This window comes from Carassius auratus, unplaced genomic scaffold (genome assembly GCF_003368295.1).
Source record: "Carassius auratus strain Wakin unplaced genomic scaffold, ASM336829v1 scaf_tig00017776, whole genome shotgun sequence".
NCBI lineage: Eukaryota > Metazoa > Chordata > Actinopteri > Cypriniformes > Cyprinidae > Carassius > Carassius auratus.
The window spans coordinates 112,899-134,121 of NW_020524816.1; the positions used below are offsets into that span (position 1 = coordinate 112,899).

Sequence of the window (21,223 nt, forward strand, 5' to 3'; positions counted from 1 at the left end):
CTCTCTCTCTCTCTCTCTCTCTCTCTCTCTCTCTCTCACACACACACACACACACACATATTTATTGGAGTTCAGTAAATGACTTCCATTTGTGCTTGAGAACTAGAAGCCTCGCTCTCTCTCACATGAAAGGGTTATGTGAGTGTGTATGTGTGAAAGGGTTGTGTGTGTGGGTAGAGGGCAGTAATTACAGCTATTCTCCAGAGCTGATAGTCAGAGGCCTTGGCCACAGCAGTGGTCACACCCCTTCCTGTCTGACAAATCTGAGTAACTGCTTCTGAGTAACACAACCTGAGGACTCACATCTGCCTCCACACCTCACAGTAAAGATCCTACAGAGTTACAACCCCATCTCACCTCACGTCTCAAAGGATGTGAATATCCTGTATTTATTCTATTGATTGAACATGCCATCATATAGGGAAAAAATATTTTATTAACAGATTAATTTGATTGACATATAGAGATATATGCATTTATTTGTATTTTTTTGGAGCAATATCCTTTCTTCGTTTCCTGTTGCTCAGTGTTAATACCATAAGATGAAACAAATAATTAATATTTTTAAATGAATACTTCTTTTTTTCTTTTTTCTTTTTTCTTCTTCTTCTTTTTTTTTTTTTACATTTTCACCAATATCTGTTGATAGTGGCGAAATAAATTAAACCCTTCTACGTTTACTCATTATAATAAATTTTATTAAAATATATATTAATATTTTACATTATATTTTAAATTAAAATATAAATATTAATATATAATTATATAATTATAAAGAATATCATTATATACACACCACAATTACATATATTTTTATGTAATTATAGTGTGTATATAATTGTATGATTTTATATCTATATATACACACATTCACATTTTTCATCTGTATGTTTACAATACATTTTAATATCTAAGTTGTGATCTGATCTCAGGGTAAAGGAAGGAAATTAGTTATTTATTTAAAAAAAATAATCATATGAAATTGTAATAATACTGTATGTATTATTACATACAGTAATAATAGTATATTTTATTTAATAATAGTAGTATTTTATGTATGTATGTGTGTATTACACAGCGTAGCCTACAAACAAGTTAGCATATTAAGAGAACTGAAAGGGCAGATGTGTAACATATAATGTAGTGTAGATGAGTAAAACAGATGAGGTGTGTAAAATTTCGTTTTATTTGACGTCTCTGTGAATCTGCCTCAGCAGTGCTCGTCTGCGTCTGGGCGTTTCGCGCATGCGCACTCATCTCGCTCTTTTTTTCCAGGCCAGTGCGGCAGGCGGACCGCAGGGAGAGGGAGATTTTAGGAAGGACAGTTACAAAAGTTAAAGACGAGAAATAATGACACAAAACAGTGAACTCGTAGATCGCCTCTCCTCGCCACTGAACTTGACATCCCTCATCATGGCGCTCGTGTCACATAAGAAATATTGATTTATGTCATCTACAGCAACTTGAGGATATAATGCCGGTGAAACGGATGAGAGCTACAGCAGCCGCCTGGATTTTCTTGTTGGATATTGAATCCGACGCTCGGAGATGCAGTTGGGATTGTTTGTCCTCTATATAGGCCTTGCTAATCAATATATGAGAGCAGAATTATTGGACTACACGAGAGCTCGCGCCGATCCGTTATTTTTCACATCACCGCTCTTATCTCATAGCAACGCGGGACGTGATGCAGCGACGCGTTCTCTGTGTTAGTTTTATGCCTATTTATATCTTATTTTTATGCACAGCACTTTGGTTCCACTTTGTGGTGTTGGAAGTGCTTTTAGAATAAAACTGAGTTGATTAGATGTCAAGATGGGTGATGCCGCAGAGATCAAGGAGAGCAAGAGGACGTTCATCGTGCCCTCGATCAAATCTGTTGATCACTATGATTTCACCAGGGCCAAGATATCCTGCAGCTTGACGTGGCTCATCGCCAAAGCCTTTGGATCTGGTAGGTGGCGCTTAACGGTTTGAAAAATTTGGATTTTGAGTGCTGGGGGAAGTTGTCACATGGGCTACACTGTATCTCAGTGGTTTAATATAGGCTTTATCAAACTGGGGTCCGGGGATCACAGGGGGCCCCAAGGTGGGTGCGTGGAAATTATATTAAAAAACGAGGAAATGAGAGTGGAAATAATAGTAATAATAATAAGTATACATGAATTCAAAATAAGTAATAAATTAAATGAGCAAAATGAATGAGCAAACAGATGAAAACAAAATAAAAATAAATTAGGTTTAAATAAGCAAATGAGCAAATAAATACAGTACAATAACAGCACTATAATGAGTTTTTTATTTTATTTATTATTATTGTTGTTTTTAACAAAATAATAATAATGGAATAATGGAACTTTAGGGAAGGCTAAAATTGTCAAATTAATATTTTAGACATTTATAATATTAATATTTCACAGTATAAAATTGAGTTTCTATACAAACTTTGTAGATGCCTTTTAGATTTTAGGATGGGGTCCTTTGCATGAGGATGATCAAATTTGGGGTGCCGTGACATTTAAGAGATTGAAACCCCCTGGTTTAATGTACATTTTCATGAATTGTTTTGTCTTTCATAACTGTGTTAGTCTTAACATTTTGCTGAAACACGTATTTAATGGCAGTTTTCACTGTGACAACTTACCCCACATATTGTGACACCTTGCTCTTGCTTACCACATAAGCCACCATAAGCATGCATTCAAATTGAAAACAGACCTACTTAGAGAAATATGGGCTGGAGTAAAAGTGTGTCATCATGCCTGTTTTCCCCTGACAGTATTTAAAAATGCACTGAACATATTTAGCATCATGAGTGTTTAGTGGAGGGATTTTGTTGATCATCAATTTGTTTAATAATGAAAAAAAAGAAAGAATTAACTTGTTGTTCTCTTAGGAGACATGAACTAAATTTGTATAAGTTCTGCAATTTTCTAAGGTATTTTAAGTTCATATGTGTCTCATGAGAAGGAGTATACAGATGTAACAACCAGTGAATTTCACAAAAAGTCTACATGTTGGCAATTGTTGTCATGTCTGCTGAAACCATTAGCCTATTTCCCTACATAGACTCATGAAAGGCCACAATCTGGCTTATGGCTTTAAGTCCATCCCGACAGTCCGTAATGAATGCTCAAAACAGATTCCCCACTCCAGCTCACAGTAATAAGGTTGAATTTTCCAGAACAGCTCCTCATGGAGGATGCTGGAATAAACATAAACACAGACTATCAAACTTGCATGGCCTAAGCAGTGTGGCTTTTATTGCTAGAGCGGCCCGGCCCACAACAGAAACGCCTGTGGAGTGCAACACAACTGGGCCAAGATGAAGACGACTGCTGGCAGAATTGTGTGTGTGTCTGTAAAAAGTCTGCTTTTCTCATCAGAGTTGCTGGTGTTCATGAACTCAAATATGGTTATAAAGTGTGGATTTACTCTGATCTCTATTGCAGATGCTAAATTTGAGTCTGTTCTGTTAGTGACATTAACAAAAACTCCTATTGGACTTAATACCATCATTAACACCATCAGGTGTGCTTAATCGTATTGAATGTTTTAAAAAACTGTACTTGCAGAACATTTTAAGTTACATTTTTGTGTACTTTAAAAAAATATATTTGCATGACTGTTTCTAAACACACTTAAGCACACTTTAAGTCTGCAGTTTAATTTCAGATCAAAGGTTTTAATTTAAAGTACATGATTTAATATTCTTTCATTTTGCTTATAAATAGTACATTTAATTACTGTTTTGTCATTCAACATTACATTAAAAGTCCATTTAAATTTGACATGCAAGTTTCAGAAATAACAATAAAGTATAATTTAGTTGCTATTAATGCTTGTCAGTATTTGGCAGTAAGTGTATTTCTAAGACAATTATAAAATTATACATAAAGTACTTACTGTAAGTGGGTCATAAAAACAATCTTTAGTTTAACCGATTACACTTAATCAAATGTAATGATATATATATATATATTCATTTAATTGCAAATAACACACCATTTAGTGTCTAATAATATTACATGCATTTAAGTGTGCCCATCAGACACTGCTCTTCACAGTAGAGTTAAACTGCTGATCAGCATGAGAAACAAACACAGGAAATCTAGCCATACCATTGCAAGGCATCGTTAGATTGAAAATAGAGTCTGGTGGATGTCTATTCATCCAAATACTTTTCTCGGAAATGAAAAATAAACAAGACCACAAACAGCTGTTTTGATTGCCAGTAGGCCCTCACAGCAAAATTGTCCATGTCCTGTCTTTCCCTCCAGCCTAACATCTGTGGCATACTGCACATACCACAACAGAGAGCATTCGTTTCTGTTACATCACTGAAGCCTGAGGAGTGCTGCGAGTGTGTGACGTTCACATGTGACTCTGTGCACTGTTATTCTTGCTGTAAACTGTTAAGGACCAAAAATGTCAAACATTCATGTTATGTTACATATAAGGGACTCATAATGTGGAATGTGGAAACAAACTTTATTTGTTTCTTAAAGGGGTCATATGATGCTACATGCACTTTTACAAGTTATTTGAACTGAAATGGCTGTGTGTGTACACAACCACCCTAAAATGATAAAAATTCAACCAGTGCTTAAAGGGGGGTGAAATGCTCGTTTTCACTCAATATCCTGTTAATCTTGAGTACATATAGAGTAGTACTGCATCCTTCATAAATCCAAAAAGTCTTTGGTTTTATTATATTCATAAGAGAAAGATAGTCTGTACTGATTTTTCCCAGAAAAACACGACCGGCTGGAGGCGTGACGTGTGGGCGGGGCTAAAGAATCACAAGCGTGAATAGGCTTTTGCGTTGAGAGCGTTTGGAAGCTGTGACATTACCGTGAGGGAAAACCCATCATCCAAAACAAACCATGGCTTACAGTCAGATTCAGCCGTTTATTTATGATCCAGAATCAGATCCAGAGGCTGAAACTGAACGAAAGCAGCAGCAGTAATGACTCGCTCCGAGCGGGGCTCGAACCCCGGTCTCTGGCATGGGAGGGGACGGACTAACAAGGAGGCAGAGATATTTGAAGGAGTTTTACTCACAGCCTGCGGTTCCAACACACGATCGTGACCCTTTTTCCTTGGGATTGCATCATCCTTAAGAAATAAACGATAAGCAAATCCGTCGTCAAACTGGGCCTTGTGAACAAGCATCTTCGAAATGCAGGGAACAAACAAAAACACTTGCACAACTCCGTTGATGCTCTGTAAAAACAAACTCCATCCACTGGTCCCTTAATGCCGTTTTTTTTTTGGTAAGCTGTGCAGGGTTGTCTTGCCCTGGCAACCAAAAACACACTTCTTTTGTGACTTTTCGCGACGCTCTCGCTCTGATCAGTGAATCGATCTGATCAGTGAAATGTCTGTGCTGCTCAGCCTCGCTATACGGGAGCGTGTGCTCTTCCGGCAGAAGTGCCCTCAGGACCCATATAAGGAAATTCCGCTCCATCTAACGTCACACAGAGCCATACTCGAAAAAAACTTTCCGAAACTTGTGGCAAACCGGAAGTAGTATTTTGGGAACAAAAACACTCCTTCAAATGTTTAACATGGGAATCCAACTCTTTAACAGTGTAAAAAACTCAGTATGCATGAAATAGCATTTCACCCCCCCCTTTAAATCTTTACACATTTCTCAAATCGAGTCCATCTCAGATGTCTGTCTGTGTGATGTCACAAAAACAGGCACCTCCCATGATAGTTTGATTGACGGTGGCATTTCAGCACTGACTGGACTGGTGTCTTACCTTAGACCCGCCCTGAGTGACTCATCAGTCCGCCATTGTCCCACCGCCGGAGGAAATGTTGACAAGAATGACCCCTACGTGATTGAGGTGTCCTATTGTTGGATGTAATAATGAACATAGCAGTATTTACTCCCGACATATGAGCTTCTGAAGATGAAGTGGATTACATTTTTTTTTAAGAGAATGTGCCCCCGATCTACATAAATGGGTCTATGTATGCATGAATAATTTGTGATCCAGTTCCACATCCAGAAGAAGTGAGTGTACAACACACTGGAGGGGAAGGTTTTCTGGGAATTCTGACTTAAATTTTGGCCTGTTTTTATAAGTGATCATATGGCTTCAGATTACTTGGAATTTAGCACACAAGTATTAAGGGCCACTTTATGATTCTTTTATAATGCTTTTGGCGTCTTTTTGAAGAAAAAAGCCTGGAAGGGTTTGGAACAACCTTGAATAAATCATAACAGACCCAACCACTTTGCATTTAGTAAACAACAACTAGTTAATGATGGACAAATCAAGTCCAGTTCTGCTTCTTTTTTTAACTGCTTGAGGATCCGTTTCACAGTAAGGAAGAAAAGTTGATTGCAATTGACATTTCATGCTGGCCTTAACATACACTCAAAAAAATATTTAACCCCAAAAGTTAAAACTTATTTAATTCAATTAGATGTCAATTTTCCATCCAATGTAATCACATAAATCCAACGCAAAAGTTAATATTTGTTTAAGCTTCACCTTTTCATGTTCAGTTAACGTAAATGAATTAAATACATTTTATGAAAACTGATGAACTGTGATTTAAGCTTGTATAATACATAAACTTTACTCATTTTCAATAACTTATTGTTACTTGCTTTATATAAGCACCTTACATTTTCTTAATTCTATTGAATAAATGGACAAAACATGTTACATTTTCAAACCTTTATTGTTGTAATTGAAAGTGACAAAAGTGAAAGTGACGTGACATTTAGCCAAGTATGGTGACCCATACTCAGAATTTGTGCTCTGCATTTAACCTATCCAAAGTGCACACACACAGAGCAGTGAACACACACACTGTGAACACACACTCGGAGCAGTGGGCAGCCATTTATGCTGCCGCGGCGCCCGGGGAGCATTATGCTGCGGCGCCCGGGGAGCAGTTGGAGGTTCGATGCCTTGCTCAAGGGCACCTAAGTTGTGGTATTGAAGGTGGAGAGAGAACTGTACATGCACTCCCCCCACCCACAATTCCTGCCGGCCCGGGACTCGAACTCACAACTTTTTGATTGCCAGTTCGACTCTAACCATTGGGCCGCAACTTCCCTATTTTTATAATTTTAGCTAACTTGGCAGGTCCTCAACCCAACCACAAGCTCCACACTTCACCACAACGGTAACTCGCACAAAATACACCAATATAAACTCTTTTAAAATGCCCATATAATAGAGCATTAGACATGAAAAAGTATCCTTATTATCACATTTTACTAAAAACTGCATAAAATAACACTTTATTTCAACATTTTCTCTCCCCATATCCAGTCCTGTGCAAAGCATGATGGGAAGTGTAAAACTTATTTTGAGGTACTTGATTGAAACATGTTCTTTCAAAATGAAAACTTTATGTTAAACCAACGAGTCACAGTTTTAAGTCAGTTTAACATGACACAATCATGTTGAACTGAAAAAAAGCCAAAATGGCATTAATTCAACATGAATTGTTCAGGTAAAGTGAACAAATGTGAAAAATCATTTTTTTGAGTGTACAATTTGTTCACTGGCATTATACTTGACTATTATAAGCATATGCCAAGAATATCTTGAAAATTCTATAGAATGTAATATATTATCTGCTGTGAAAACCTTGATAATTGAGATAATTGAAACATTAAGATAACAATTTCATAAAGGAACAGAGTTATGTTTCCTTACAGTAACATTTATACACACAAAGGGCAGAGTTGAACTTTTGAAAGGCTTTTGTGAGTCGTGGTGACTTGCTGCCTCAGGCTTTTCTCTTTCTGACCCCTCACTTCCTCCCTGTGTTTGTCGTGAACTTCGAGAGCCACTTCCTGCCTCTGTCCTCCATCTAGCTGGGATGAAACGTGGGGGAAAAACCTTTCCATAACCAGGCAGCTCTTTATGAGCAAGTTCAGGAAAAACTGTGAGCTTAACAAAAAAGTGTGTGTGTGTTTGTGTTTTTTTGCTTCTGGCTCTGAACTGGTGGAGACTGGCAGAGAAAGGGTTTCCATTGACGCAACAGCTTTTCATAAAGGTTAAGGGGAATGGTTTTAAGAGTTTTCTGAATCCTCTGTACACATAAAGACTGTCGCCAGCAGTTAAGTTAATTCTGGAATTAAGTGTTTAATAGGAATGAATAATGATGGTCAAGTAGTCATGCAACAACAAAGTGGCTGTTTTTTTTAATTCATTTATTTAATTATATTTATTAAAAATGTAAAAAAAAAAAGTTTAATTATTAATTATTTGTTAATAATTTTTTTAATGATAAACATTTCTTCTTTCTTTATGTATTTCTATGATGTCATTTATTGTTATTTAATTTATGATAAACTAGTTAATTAATTAGTAAATATTTAATTATTATGATTTTTATTTGTAATGTTTTATTTTTAAGCAAGAACAGCAGGAAGTGCACCTTTAAGACACATATTTCCTCCTGAAAATGAACACACACACATACACACACACACACCAAGACATACTGAAAGGAAATGAGCCGGGAAGAGCAGGAATCTACATCGCCTGTAGTTTGACTCACACTGAAGCATTATGGGATGCCAGGAATTTCCTTGGCCTTCTAATCTTAGACATCTGCAGTCGTACTTCAGCGTCAGAAACAGAGCTGAATTGTCAGTCTGCAGATGTTGTCATCCTGATGTTGTTAATTTCTGTTTGTGTGCATCACGACTGCTTTGTTTTTGTAGGAAAGTGCTGTGCAGTGACTCATTTTTTTTCAGGCCTGTACCTGGGTGTTTACTCGTGTGTGTGTGTGTGTGTGTAATTGTGCTGGCTTGCTCCCCAGTGATTGCAGTCTGTATATGTGTGTGACTCAATTCATGCATGCCTGTACCTGTCTGTTTGTGTGTGTTTGAGGCTATGGTGCTATTCTGAAGATCTTCACTGAATCAGATTAAGCTTGAGTTATAATGGGATTAGTCTGAAAACAGTGTGCCTCTCTCTTCAGACCATGCACTGATACTGAATCAACTTTAAAAGCACATTAAGTTATTAAGAAATGAATATAGAACTTAAAAAAAAATGTTTTACCCACCTCACATGACCAACTGAATAATCACCTTTTCTCATTAGCTTCCAAAACTGTGCATTCAATCACAATCCCCGTCATTCTCTGTTTAGACTGTGTACCGGCGGAGCTGGCGGATCCATTCTACAGAGACCAGTATGATCAGGAGCATGTGAAGCCCCCTGTTGTGTCTCTACTGCTTTCTGCAGAGTTGTATTGCCGTGCTGGGAGTCTGATCCTCAGGAGCGACGCGGCTAAACCTCTGCTGGGGCACAACGCTGTCATCCAGGCCCTCGCTCAGAAAGGTCTTTACGTCACTGACCAGGAGAGACTCGTGACTGAGAGAGACCTCTGCAAGACCCCCTTACAGATGGCAAGTTATCTGACACTACATTCATTTTTTTTCTGTTAACATACTGTTTTCAAAAGACCTTTGCAATGCCTTCATAGTAATATAGTATGTGCATAAAATGTAATTTGTGGTAAAAATATTATTGTAATTTTTTACAATTGTAATGTGATTTAAAAAATGTAATAAAAAAAAAGTTTTGCAGTGCTTGTTTGTAGGGTTGCACAATCTGGACAAAAATGTTAAGTCATATATCAATAATTATAATAATACACTCTACAAATGCTGTGTTGTTTCAAAACAACTTCAAATATGGACTAACCCAACTTTTGGGTTACATATTTAATGTACACATATAACCAAACTGTTGGGTTAGTCCGTATTTGACCCAAAGCTGGGTTTAAATAAATGTAAAAAAAAAAAAAAAAATTAAATATCAAGTTAAATAAGAAATCTTAATAGTGTAATATTTCACTGTAATTATTTTCAAACATTTAACCATCAAACTTTTATGAAAAAATGTATTACTCCAGGTTGCTCACTTAAAGTTAATCTTAAAAACAACACTTATTTAATAAGATTGTTAAATGTAATATTTAGCAAATCTCAAAATGAATATAACATTTTTCACTAGAGCTGAAACAACGAATCGATTTAATCGATTAAAATCGATTATTAAAATAGTTGTCAACTAATTTAGTAATCGATTCGTCGCTAAATAAATTTTATTTGCCATAAGCGGCTCATTTCGTGCATATTTCAAATCTGCGGTGACCAAAGTGTGGCAGTAATGAGCCACCGGAGGTTTTACTCAGCCAGTACAGCAGGTGAAGTAGCGAATAGCCAATAGCTGGCCTCGTTTTATGTCACGTGCTTCCCGAACAGCGTCTCTGCAGCATTCAGCGGGAAGTGGGAGTACTTTACTTTGAGCCTTTAAAATGAAGAGTAACCTGTAAACTCTGCACTACTGAACTGTTTAAGGGGCCGTTCACATATCGTGGCTTTTGCGTGCTCAAGTTCGTTATTTCCTATGTAGGCGCGCAGTATGCACTCTCATAATGGAAGCGACGCGGTCGCGACACGCATGCGGTGCGATGCGCCCGTTTTTCCAGGCGCGTCCACACCGCATCCATTTATCCTTTGCTGAAATTTCCGGGTCTTCATGGAGAGGGCACGTCATGGAGAGAGCACGTCATGGTTGCTTAGCAAAGGCAGACGCCTCAGGGGCGCTTCTGCCCGAGCGCTTTGGAAAGAAGGAGAAAGCGGCGCGACTAGCGTTTTCCACGCGTTTTTAGGTGCGATATGTGAACGGCCCCTAAGAATTTTATTTGTGCAGATTCTCCAGTACAAGGTTGTTTGCAAATGTTTAGTCGTAAAAGCTGATAACATTGCTTTTTAACAGTTAACATTTAAAGCTTTACAAACATGTTATGTGATCAGTTTGTCGTTTACCAGTTCATAATTCAGACTTGCAGCCTAATTATGACTGAATGAGAGAGGTAAATGTTTGAGTATATTTAAAATGCACTTCTTTTCTAAGTATTCACTGCTCTTTTTCACACAGCAGGTTTTTTGTGTGTGTCCCAATTTTTTTTTCTGGACAACCTTCTGATGGATTTTACTTTAAATTGTGAGTTCCATTCAGGTTTCATGCCATTGGCACTTTTTTTCGAAGGATTGTTTACAATTTCACAGCATAAGCTATAAAGCTTTTTCCCAGTAAATAATAAAATACAATGCACTGCAATTTTATTCTGTTTTATCCTTATACTTCGTGAAAATATGTTCTCAAAGATTCCTTAAGCTTTGTTTAGGATGTTAAACTACTTTAGAAGCTCTAAGGACTGCCATGGTGAAAACAATATTTGAAATCTCCTTGTGAATTTTGCTAGAGTATGGATCAGTGTTTTGATTGCAGAAGAGTTCGACAAAGGATTACTAATGTAATAAAACAACTCCAGGTATATTTTTGATGAGGATATGACAATGCAAAATGGTTAAAATCTCTTAAAAATCTATGCTGAATGATAAAGACCCTTTATTAATAATTTACTTGGGGAAAAAACGAAAATATAAGTACATAAACCGATTAATCGATTAATCGTAAAAATAATCGACAGATTAATCGATTATCAAAATAATCGTTAGTTGCAGCCCTATTTTTCACACTGTGCATTATAATGCTGTGATTTCTAAATTAACTTATTTTTATTGTTTTTAACCATCATTGTTGTTGTGATGCCTAAATTTACTTGTAGTTTTTAAAATGATCGATTTAAATTTTTTGCTTTTTATTTTTATGTTAATTATATATAATATAATATTAATTATTTCTACAAAATATTTGTAATTGGCCATAATAATCGTCTTATTGTTATTGACCAGAATTTTAATATCAGTGTATGCTTACTACTGACTGAAGCTTTCATGAGATTTTCTAGAACAAGCAAGAAGAATATGGGATTTTTTTTTGGTGTAGCTATAATTTTGAGGGTTTGCCTGCTGTTGCTGTCATCATTTAAAGGGATAGTTCAACCAAAAATTCTATCATTAATTACTCACCTTCTTACATACATATTAAGATATTTTTTATGAAATCTGATTGATAGACAGCAATGTAATTACTGGGTTCAAGGCCAAGAAAGACAGTTACACCATCATCATATGAGAATGCTTGTAAACCAGGTGCAGTGCATTTGGGTACTACGTCTGAACACCAGCTCCGGCATCAACCACACGCATGTGTCGTGGTACTCCTGTGAATGTGTCTCAAAAACTGACACGGAAGTGAAGAAATTGTTAAATAAAGTCATTATTTTTGTTTTCTTTATGCACAAAAAGTAATTATGTAGATTCCTAAAATTAGGTTGAACCACTGATGTCACATGCACTATTTTAACAATGTCCTTACTACCTTTCTGGGCCTTGAACATGTCAGTTGCATTGCTGTCTATGCAGAGTCAGAAAGCTCTAGGATTTCATTAAAAAATATCTTAATTTGTGTTCCGGAGATGAATGAAGGTCTTATGGGTTACAATAACATGAGGGTAAGTAATTAAAGACAGGCTTTTCATTTTTGGGTGAACCGGGTGTTGTGGGGTGTAAAGTGTATGATGGATGACTGAGCCATATTAGGGACTGCTGAGGTCTGCATTGCAGTACTACCTTTCTTTCTCTCTCTCTCTCTCTCTCTCTCTCTCTCTCTTTCTCTCTGTCTCTGCAGTAACACTCAGTGTCCTTTCAGTGTTGAATTTAGGTGCTTTTACCCTCCGAGACCACAGAGCTCATTCAGACCTTCTGATTTAACACAGACGCACCACCCAAATCAAGAGACGAACACACACATCCATAGCTCTCATTGTTGCAGACTCACCCTCTGAACAGTAAGCTCCAAAATAAAAACACATCACCACATGCTTTCTGATTTGTCTTTGCATCAACCACAGTGTGTGCGTTTATGATTTGCAGGTTATTCGGGAAAAGTGACCTTCTTTGGTCTCACAGTCTGCAAAACTCTCCCGTGCACCCACTGTATCCAAAAACACAGTTTAGTCTGCTGTCTCTGTACGAGTGCACATTTATATGTGCACATGGGTGGGTGTGTCCGTTGGCATGGCGATTAGCACTGCGGCAGTGTGTCGAGGTGTGTGTGTGACTCAGTTGGAGAGGAGGGGTCTGCACTGCTGTGAAACTGCATTGATGAAAATCATTTTAATCAGCATATTTTTTGGAGAAATGTGTAGACTGCACATACGCTCTCACTGCAGGTGAAACTCAGAAGGTAATGGCTTAAACTGTATGTATACAGTGAGGGTCTGAAGTAATGAAAATGCTTCTAGTTTGCATTCTTTTCTAATTTAATTCAACATCGTGCAATGTAAATGATATAACAAGAAATTAAATTAACATTGCAGAATCTCTTAGTATTTTGTTTGTCCCTCGTTTGCTTTAATAACAGCAGAATTCAAGCTGCACGAACTCCTCGTGTGAAACCTGATGATTATGAACTTTGAGATCTTTAATGGAGGAACATCTGATTGTTTGTGAAAAGGATTAACATTATCAGTGTCATACATTTCATTATTTGATATTTCACCTAAAAAATAGTGCAGAATATTAATATATTTTCTTAATTTTACATCATGCTCTAATTTTTTTTTTTAAATACTATATATATATATATATATATATATATATATATATATATATATATACAGTGTATATATTTATATATATATATATATATATACAGTGTATATATTATATATATATATATATATATATATATACAGTGTATATATTTATATATAATTTCCGGTGTAAAGATTACAAATTTCCAGATTTTCAAAGTGACTTTTTGACCCCACTGTATAAATACACAGTGAACCCCATAAAAAAAAAAAAAAAATTGGACAGTAAAGGCCATTGCACACTGAAGGTCCTTGCAGACTGAGCCCGAAATTTTTCTATGCGTTTTTTTTTTTTTTTCTTCGCTTACTTGTCATTCTTTCCTATCAAATTGCTTGTTGTCATGTTGTGCCATTTACATTAACACATGGCCTCTGAAACTTTCGTACATCAAAAAATAATAATAATTCTGATAGGGTTTGATTTAGGGTTTGAGTTTTTTGCATCCATAGGAAGCATTTTAGGAGGTGTTTTGACAATGCTTTTATCCAAAGCGACTTACAAATGAGGACAACAGAAGTAATTCATTATAGTATTAAAACAAGGAGTATACTACTGTATAAATACTACCTATATACATAAAAATAAAGAAATTATATAAAAATGATAAATGCATACAACAAAATAAAGCTAAAAACAATTCAAAATATTAAAGAACAAAGGTAAAAGAGTATAATAAGGATTCTAACATAACACTAAGCCAAACATATATATTTTTTTAATATTATTATTGTTATAATTATTATTATTAATTAAATATTAAAGCAAAGCTTAATTATTTTAAAGAAATACAGCACCAGAAAACTTTTCAATCAAAACATTTAATAAAAATTTTATTCAGTTTTAAATATGAAACAATAAATATACCGTATATTGCTCAAAATTAAGATAAAGAGTCTTGGGTACTTTCTGGTTGTCAAACTCTACTTGGAATATTTTTTATTGTTAATATAATAAACTATAGTATACAGTGGTTACTCTGCTAGGACATCTGTGTGATTTTGAGTAGAACTGACATTAAAAAGACCAGACAAGCTGGTTAACAATAACTGAAAAAAGTTGTTCAGAAAAGTTAATTCTAAGAAAAGCTCTAGCATCATATGCTTGCCATTGCCACTTTATTATTTTGTAACTGACTTAATTGTCCAAAATGACCAAATATTTTTGAGGCCACTGTATAAGGTATATCTAATAAACTTTTATCTAATTAGTAATTTTGTTATTCTGTTTTATCTTCTTTCCTCATGCAGTTTGATCAGAATACTTCAGACAACTGTTCGCCCTAATTTCAGTTTATTCACCAATTGCACCATCCAGCCTTGAAATGGGTTACAAATTGAATTTGTAATGATTGCCCTCTATAAATGCTATAAACCTATCTGTTCTAAATAATATCTCATGGAAACTGCTGAACCTGTCAGAATTTGTGTTTAGTTTACATATGTGTACAGTTGTTGTGATTTTACTGTACTGTATGTGAGGCTTTAAGTCAAGAGCAAGTGAACAGGATGAAAACTCCTTATACAGTAGTTCCTACAAGTACTCTGTTTTTCATTTTTCTCTCATGCTTTTCGTCTTTTTTGGCCAGCAGTGCTCCACCCTTCAGTCACTCTGTTAGAAGGATGGAAGACAAACACAACGGGTCTTTATGCAAAGAGAAAAAGAGAGAAGAAAAGCATGTTTGCATAGTGAAGCATAAACCCTCTGAAAATGGCATTGAATACATCAATACATTTTGTTGTAAAAGATACCTGAGCCCTCAGAAACAGTTCCAGACCTGCCACTCTCACCCTTTATTGGGTAAACGCACTTCCTGTTGATGCATGCTGTACTGGGCCAGTTTTCAGAGCCCATTTATAAAATAAAAAAAATGTTGTTTGTTTTCCCCCCCAAGATTACTGGAGTATGTTTTACAATAAAGAAGCTTGGTATTTCTGCATAATTCATTTTAAAACAATTTGTGAAATTAGTGAAAATCCTACACCAATTATTTCTCTGTGTACAATGATCAGATTTTTTTTAAACAGCTGAAAGTATGTACAGTATGAAAGTGTATGTACAGTATGATAAATGTGAAAATCTCTTTGATAATGTACTAATGTGTAAATTCAGCATTTGATTCATTGAAGCCATCTGGTGCTTCTTTCTAAAAAAAAAATTTGTAGTGATTTGAAAGTCTCTGTGGTTTGATAAACAGCCTGCAATGCAGATACAAACTCATCAGATAGATTGAACCCGACAGGGCCTTACAGTCCTCTGCTAGCTCTAAACAGCACTGTTTGAGGTGAACTCCAGACTCTGGATGTTTGTACTTGTATCTACAATGAAAGAAATTTGTGTAAATATGGATTTTATCCCTAAAATGAATTTCTATGCATTTGCTTGTTTTCATAGTATGATATGAACAAGACGTAAATGCACTAATGTAATGAAGCATTTCAGTTTACTTACTTCTATCTAATTAATAGATAGCACTATTAAACATAAAAAGTAAATGGTATATGGAAAAAGTATTATCGCGTTTGCCTTTCTATTATTAGTCAAATTTTCTTATAGATTTTCAGCATTCAGCAAATACACATCAATATCATTTAAACAAATCTTTGAACATTCAATAAATATTTGATTCCACAAACTGCATAAACTTTGGTGAATCCAGTTTTTAGATCTTCTGAACTGCATTTGTAGCTTGCATAAAAGCATGTGCTCTGTGTGATGTACTGTCCATGCGTCGGGGTGCAGAAATTTTAGTAAGTACATTTTATTTACAACAACATACGATTACAAAATCAAGACTTTTTTTTTTTTTTTTACAGTATTTTACAGATTTAATAAGTTGAGTTATTTTGATATATTTATAATATTATTTGCTTTTTATTGCAGCAATTGTTATGCATGTGCTGTTTACATTCTTTAAGTTTAATAGTGTAATATCGTATATATAACGTAAGATTAGATATCCGCATCAGCGATCAAAAAATCCATATTGTTCATCCACTAGTTGATTATATCCTGTATGGGGATGGATCTTAACCAGTATACATTTTTATAAATCTTAGAATAAGAAACAATGGGATTTTGCATAGTGAAACATTGTTTACGTAGTATTGCTATTAGAACACTAACGTTTTGGAAACATTTGGATTCGGACATTAGTCAAAAATAACGGTTTAGTGATGTTGTCAATTATGAGCCAACAGCCTACAAAATCATATCTAACAAATCTGCATGTGGATGTACTGTGCACAAAGTTTTCCAGAGTTTGCAAATTAGTATTTTTATTGCAACTGAGATAATTCTGTTGTGGAGCCCAACACAAGCTGCATGGCTGTGTTGCTTGCCATTTGAATTCTGAATGTTTGGGTGGAATCCAGAGAAAGATTTTTGGATTCTTACAATAAATGCTTGGTAAGCTTCTTGGACTTAAGATATCACCACAACAGATTAAAGAGTAAAAAATAAAGCGCTCGGCATCTGTTAGTGTTCATAAGAAGAGCTTTAATTTTGCATACTGAATTAGTTATTTTGTCTTTTAAGCTAAATACGAGCGTATACATTATAGGCACATCTGTGTTTCTGCTGAAATTGATTTATATGTATGTTTGGATTTGAATGTTAATCTTAATATTTTCTTCGTTATTTAGGAAAGCTGAGAAGCCAAGACTTGCTGATCTTCATGGATTAAACTGTTATTTGTCCATTTTAGTGGCTTAAAGATTGTTTAATTAACCAACATGTCCTTTTTAAAAATTTAGTCAGAATGTTAAAGCTGGTTAAAGAGATTTTAGGCCAGTCACAGCCTATGGATTTACAGGTTTAGGCATTTGCTTGATGTTGCCTCAAAGTTAAATATGCAACACATAATAGAAATAACATTATTAAACATGGGATGGCACAGTTACATGGGACTAAGCAAGTTTATAATACATGAGTTATGTTTTTCCACTGCTTTACCAGCCATAGATATGGTTGCTATAGTAACCAATTATTTTATAATGGTACTGTAAATGGGGTTAAGAAGGGTAAAATATGGAGTTCTGGTCAGGCATTCCTCTTGGACATCACTTCCACGGGTGCATCTCAAAGACCAGAAGTTGTTGCTCCATGTCTGCTTTTACATTCATAGCCCCTAAGATAACTGTATTGCATTTAAACAAGTATTAGCAGATTGTATTTATTCTCATGCTTTTATTGGTATTTTGTTCCAAGACAAATTTTTGTTAGAGAATATGTTGGAAGATATCTTATGAAAATATATTGCTTAAATACGAACAAACATCATATTCAAAGAATCTCCTTCAGATTAAGATGTTTTTGAGTGGGCTTTTTTTCTCTTCACTTTTTGGTGTAATTCTAAGGAAATTTAGGCGATTTAATTTAAGAGGATTTAATTCTTTAGTATTAGGGCTCTTTAAGGCTCTTATGCAGCCCCACCAAAACCTTTGACATGTTTCCGATTGATTGTTGATGCAATCTGTATTCAGGTCCAAATACATTTTTATCCATATTGTATCTACATTACCATCATGACTGTTAAAACAGTCGTATTATACAGAATTCTTTGTTAATGGTTGTTAACAGGCTGTTACCTGCAAAAAACACGTGTTGTGTTTTTTCCAATATAATTAATGTAATTATAATTATAATTTGTTTATTGTTTTTGCTCTTAGGGCATGAAGAAAAAATTAAACATTTGCAACTGAAAAGATGCTGTATTAGTCATAATACAGTAATAACAAAATATATTACAACAATCATTGGAAATGCTATTGAGAAATACTCTTTGTGTCACTGTCTTGTAGTTTAGATTCAAAGCATAGCAACATTGCAATACTTTTTTTTTGGCATCCATTCCTCCTCACTACCATTACCATCATCCTTCGTTGACTCAGATGTTATTTTCTGTCACCATCCTCTAACCATTTCTGTGTTGCTCCACTCTTGAGCTCTATTTTCAAGTGCAACAGTCACAGTAATGGTAGTGATGTATGATGTTCAATTAATTGGACAAATGTATGATCAGAATTTCCTCCCAGTCTAAAAATCAGTACTTGGATAATGTAGCAATGATATGACGTGATGTTACAAAAAAAGAAAAAGAAAGAAAAAGGCTTACCTGCAAGAACTGTCTGCAATCTTAGGTTGGAGAAAAAATCCACATACAACATACAGCTTTCTGACCCTCCATTGACAGAAAGGGTACTACAAAGATCAAGGTCCACAAAGGTATGTTACTAAGAATATCGACAAAATATGTTCATGTGACATCAGTGGTTCAACCATAATTCTATGGTGCTACTAGAATACTTTTTGTGCACAAAAACTAAAATTACAACTTTATTCAACAATTCTGTCATTTTGCACCATTTTGGAGAGTGCCAGGATGTGTGTTTTACTGCAGCACCATGTACATACCTTGTTTACATACAGATCAAAGATCGCACGTGCTTTGTGATGTTCTCCGAAATAGAGCTAGGGTGACATGGAGGAGAAGGATGGTTGAATAAAGTTAGTTTAGTTTTTTTGTGCACAAAAAGCATTCTCGCAGCTTTATCAAATTATGGTTAAACCACTGATGTCACATGGACATATTTTGTCGATGTCCATGGTTCCTTTCTGTACCTTTAACATGGTAGGACTCTAGCTGTCTATACAGGGTCAGAAAGCGCTCGGATTTCATTGAAAATATCTAAATTTTTGTTCTGACGATAAACAAAGCTTTAATGAGGTTAGAAGGACATGAGGGTGAGTAATTAATGATAGAATTAGTATTTTTGGGAATCCCTTTAAAGCAGGTGTTGCCTCACAAACAAACCTTTTTAGGTAATTCAAATATTAACATATATTAAGAAATTTGCTGTGAAATGTGGGAAAGCGTTTCTTTGTTTGCTAACTTTATATATTTGATCTAAAGGCTTTTTTTTTAAGGGATTCACCCTTAATATGCCCAACTAAGACTTCATGTTCAACTAGGAAATACAACAACACAGAAAAGAAAAATGCACTTTTCTTACAGTCAAGCCATTTTATTGGTTCCATTATGTACAATCACTCATCAGTCTCTGACACACAATTTCAATAGCACCCTCTAGAGGTGAGATACTGACTATGCAGACAGGAAGAGGTCATATTTCTTAAAGCAGTAGTTGAAGAAATGCATGTGTTGCATCCACAGATAGACACATCGTTTTTTGACCTTCTGCTAAGATATGTAATGCATGAAAGATCATAAATAATACTTTTCTCAGTCTAACTTCACATAAAACTGCACAATATGATTTTAATATGTTCTTTGCGCTCCTTGTAAACTGTCTCTTTTATAAACAGTTAATTTGTGTTGAGAATTTCTTTTCTTTTTTTCTCTTGTCATTTTAGAGTTCTCACCTGGCAATGATTGACACTTTAATGATGGCGTACACAGCTGAAATGGTCAGCGTGGAGAGAGTGATGGCCTGCATACAGAAATTTACTCCTTTCCTTCCTGAGGAAGACTTCCCATATGATGCTGAAGAGGCTGTGACAACATGGATCAACAAGGTGAGAACCCTACAACTCACATTACAATATGTAAACATATTGCCTGCTTGTAACTTTTAGTGAATATCAGAATGTGTACTTTTTTTCTCAACTGATTTCAGATTACCCGGAATGTCTTACAACTTGTACAATACTATACATCCAGCTGTACATTGCATTTTGAAAGAGTTTATGTGCATCCTAGGTGTAAGTGAAATTCTTTCATACGAATCCAGTCGGAGTTGTATTAAAAATTGTCCTTGCCCCTCCAAACCTTTCAGTTTGGGTAAGCGGGTGTTTGTTGTCAACAGTTCAGAAGACATGAAATAAAGTGCGTTCGGCACTGGTGCATGCACCAGTAATGTAGGAGCAAAGGAAACAAAGTTTCCTTACTTTAGCAAAGGAAAACCAGTCTCCTCTTGGCTTCTATCGAAATCCTCTGACATTTTTCTTTACAAATCCTCGTTTTGTGCTTCTAATTTATTAACGACGTTTTGCTTGAACCACAAAAAGAACATTTTGTTCACATTCGGCACCAATCATGCAATGCTTATGTCCTTTGTCATCCACAAGAATGGCTCCCACTTGTGACAGATACTGGAAGTGAGAAAAAAAGTGTTTAAATGTCCAGTTTTTCATGCTTTTTTAAGCTTTGATTGTGTTTACAGTGTTCAATATAACCTGGGTTCATGTTTCGAATGTAAAAAAACACAGTATTTTTCACACAATTCACCTGTCTGTATATCGCTGTTTTCACTGTCACAAAAACGGGCTGATGACTTCCTTGTTCTATAAAGTCCCTCCTTCAGAAATACGTAATGAGTTCTGATTGGGCCAGCGGTTCCTGTGTTGTGATTCGACACCAGCTTAGAGCAGGCTGACCTCCTGATAACACGATTGGGCTAGTTTTGGACTAGTTTTGAGAAGCAAGTGGGCAGGATTTGTTTTGAAAACCTGGCAATCCTGATCTGAACCATACACAATAAAAGAACCCACGTGCTGGAGATGTACTTATAATCACAGGAGTGTTTTTAGTGACGAGATGCGCATGAAAATCACATTGATCTCCAAGTACAGCGTCCCTGGGAAGCCCAAACAAAGGTGATTGGACTCCGAGAAGAAAATAACAGCTTTTCAATGACA

General features: G+C 35.6%; 1 pseudogene; it reads left to right on the forward strand.

The window, feature by feature from the left end:
- Positions 1 to 1,804: 1,804 nt before the first annotated feature.
- Positions 1,805 to 21,223, forward strand: part of LOC113075852 (calmodulin-regulated spectrin-associated protein 2-like) — a 41,574-nt pseudogene continuing 22,155 nt past the window's right edge.